General features: G+C 45.8%; 1 non-coding gene across 1 annotated transcript; it reads right to left on the bottom strand.

Annotated features, from left to right (window-relative positions):
- Positions 1-3014: 3014 nt before the first annotated feature.
- On the bottom strand, positions 3015-3121 carry LOC132830618 (U6 spliceosomal RNA). The gene has a single exon (XR_009646400.1). It is a non-coding gene; the product is annotated as a U6 spliceosomal RNA (small nuclear RNA).
- Positions 3122-3393: the final 272 nt, after the last annotated feature.

The raw sequence follows: 3393 nt of genomic DNA, 5'->3' as shown, positions 1-3393 counted from the left end.
AAAAGTAACCTCTGATAGTCCACAAAGTGTGGGGGAAGAAGGTGCAGGCAATAGCGAGAGTGGTAGAGGCAGAGCTTTGGTGGGAGCTGGGTGAAATAGCAGAGACAGAGCGTGAGAGTGAGGCATCAGAGAGAAGATGGTGCTATTTACACTGGCGGAATGGAGAAGGTCATTGACATTCTCCCAATGCTGGTGTGCAATCCTGCAGACTGCATTGACTTGTGTGGCAAACTCAGCCCAGGCTGGGACTGTAGCCTCCATTGCTGGGCCTGGGGGAAGAAGACATCCCACATCTGCATCACCTGTGTCCAGCACAACAGGTACCCATATCCTCTGGCTGACATACCTGGGGAAACTGTCAGGGATTGTGCAGGGCAGCTCGGGGACAACAGGGCTGACATCAAGGATGCCGGTCATTTCAGAGATATCCTGGCAGGGTAGGTTGATCTGGGTACGATGAATGATAGAAATCACATGAGGGGTGCCATAGGGCAGGGAAGGTAATTAATAGTGTGCACTTGATAACGTACAGCCAGAAAACTCACTTGGCCCCTTGGAGTGAAATCCTCTGTGACATTTACCAAAACTGACACAGACAAAAATCGTAAGATTCAAACCTAATCTGTTTGTGCAAAATGAATTGAGCAATGGATATTGGCTTAAACACTCAATAACTTGCCCGTTTTTCATCAGCATAATTCCACTGGATCTTTTCACACCCACCTGAAGAGGCAGATGGAACATTAGTTTAACATCTCAGCTGAAAGATGGCACTTCCAACAGTGTGGGGCTCCCTCAGTGCTGCACTGGAGCGCTAACGCTAAAGACCTAGAGTGGAACTCGAACCTAGAACTGGTTTGGAGGCAAAAGTGCTGCCAATTGAACTGTAGCTGACATTGGAGTGTACTAAAAATCTTAACATCCAGAAATTATGTAACTTGCAGAATTCTGTGAAGTTTGGAGGAAAACTCATTTGAAGCGTTTTTAAACCGTTACCGATTTTCAGCTTTAAAATTCTCAAGGAACTGAAGCAATAAACCTCACGCACTTTGCATAAAATGTTATCTGCAAATTGTTTTGGAAAGTCAAAAAAAAAAGAGACTCATTCAGAATGAAGATGCCAACTTGAAATTGATTTCACATCAACTTCAGCGTGACAGTAATTCAAGATTCACCTCTGCTCTGATCAATCTCCTTCAACTCATGAGCAATATTTGAGTGAACTGATATTGATATCAGCTGTGAACGAACCTTACTGGCCATTCATTACATGTCCACTCACATACGCACCTTCCATAGGCTTTAGAACACCCTAACCCTAACTCACAGCTCTGGAGGATGTCTGGGAGCCATGTAACCAATACAAGTGGGTCTCCCCTTAACAGGTACAGTTAAGAGATCTTGCTGAGACACTTAGAGGCTAAACCAGGAAGTGTAAGTTGGAATATTTAATTTAACACCAAATCATGTAAGCGGGAAGGAAATTACTGGGAGGAAAGAATTGAGCAATAGAGAAAGATGAGAAAGAGGAAAATAAAGCCATAAAGACTTACAGTATATCCAACAAAATAAAAATCAGATAAATACGTTTCCATACTTTAACAAGAAATTATTCAGTGGCAGAAAATTTCGTGGAGATTAAGTGCAATTAAAATGTAACTCAGAATTTAATACCCAAAAGTCCTGGCTTTTCTGAGCCATTTAGTGGGGTAAGTTCCATAATGTTAATGATCCTCATGTTTTTTAATATTGAAACTTCCAACAAGGTTTTGCTATTGTGAAGCTTCTGAAGGAGAAGGGAACTCAGGCTAGCAAACTACCCCAGTGTGGCTGCCAGAATTGCTGTGTAACTTACTCTTGAATAATGGTAAGCTCTGTTAGCCTCACTGTTATACCGGCTGTAAACTCCAGGCTATCCCTACCTAATCCCTACAGTATGGAAGCAGGCCATCTGGCCCATCGATTCCACATTGACCTTCTGAAGAGCATCCCACCCAGACCGGCCTCCCTAACTTGCATTTCCCATGGCTAATCCACTTAGCCTGCACATCTTTGGATGGTGGGTGGAGACCAGAGCACTCATAGGAAATCCACGGAGACACGGGAATTGCAAATTCTTCAGACAGTCACCTGAGGGTGGAATCAAACCCAGGTCTGTTACTGTGAAACGGCAGGTGCTAACTACTGAGCCACTGTGCCATCCCACTCTATGGAGGTTTCCAGAATAGTCAGACCACCAAGACCCTTTTATGGTGTTATGAACCAGGTCAGAGCCCCTCAATATATTTCAAGAAGGTAGCCTAGACCCTAATTGTTTTGAGCAGAGGTAGAAAGGCTATTCCAGGAGTGATGTGGCTGGCCCAAGCACTCAGTTTTAAACAAAACAGAGATTAATACACAAAAAAAATTCATAATATTATAATTATTTGAAAACCTAATCGAGGCAAAAGTGAGGACTACAGATACTGGAGATTACAGTCAAGATTGGAGTGGCTCTGGAAAAGCACAGCAGATCAGGCAACATCCGAAGAGCAGGAAAATCGATGTTTTGGGCTGGAGCCCTTCATCAGGAATGAGACTGGAAACCTCAGGGGTGGAGAGATAAATGGGATGGGGTGGGTGGGGGAGAAGGTAGTTGAGAGTGTAATAGGTGGATGGAGGAATGGGTAAAGGTGATAGGTCAGAAAGCAGGGTGGAGTGGATAGTTGGGAAGGACGATTGATTGATGGTGTTGAGCTGGCATTTTGGAACTGGGGTAAGGGGGGGGAAGAGGAGGAGGAGGGGAAATGAGGAAACTGGTAAAGTTTACATTGATGCCATGGGGTTCTGAGGAGGAAGATGAGGTGTTCTTTCTCCAAGCATCAGGTGGTGAGGGAGCAGCGATGGAGGAGGCCCAGGACTTGTATGTCCTCGGCAGAGTGGGAGAGAGTTGAGATGTTCGACCACGGGGTGGTGGGGTTGATTGGTGCGGGTGTCCCGGCAATGTTCCCTGAAATGCTCTGCGAGGAGGTTAAAAAAATATGGAATGCTTCATGAATTTGTGTCTCATTCTTGTGCAGGGGCCATGCTACTCTTCTCTGTATCGTTCCAATTTTAGTATATGTGCTGCCGAAGCAAGCACCTTCTTGCAGAGCGCTTTAGGGAACTTCTCCGGGACACCTGCACCAATCAACCTCACCGCCCCATGGCCGAACATTTCAACTCCCCCTCCCACTCTGCCAATCCTGGGCCTCCTCCACCACCCGAAGCCTGGAGGAAGAACGCCTCATCTTCCACCTCGGAACACTTCAACCCCATGGCATCAATGTCGACTTCACCCGTTTCCTCATTTCCCCTTCCCCCACCTCACCCCAGTTCCAAACTTCCAGTTCAGCACCATCCTCATGACCTGTC

Source organism: Hemiscyllium ocellatum, chromosome 31 (genome assembly GCF_020745735.1).
Source record: "Hemiscyllium ocellatum isolate sHemOce1 chromosome 31, sHemOce1.pat.X.cur, whole genome shotgun sequence".
In the NCBI taxonomy this organism is placed as follows: domain Eukaryota; kingdom Metazoa; phylum Chordata; class Chondrichthyes; order Orectolobiformes; family Hemiscylliidae; genus Hemiscyllium; species Hemiscyllium ocellatum.
Note: the sequence above shows the minus strand (reverse complement) of the source record. Positions and strands in the feature narration are given on the sequence as shown.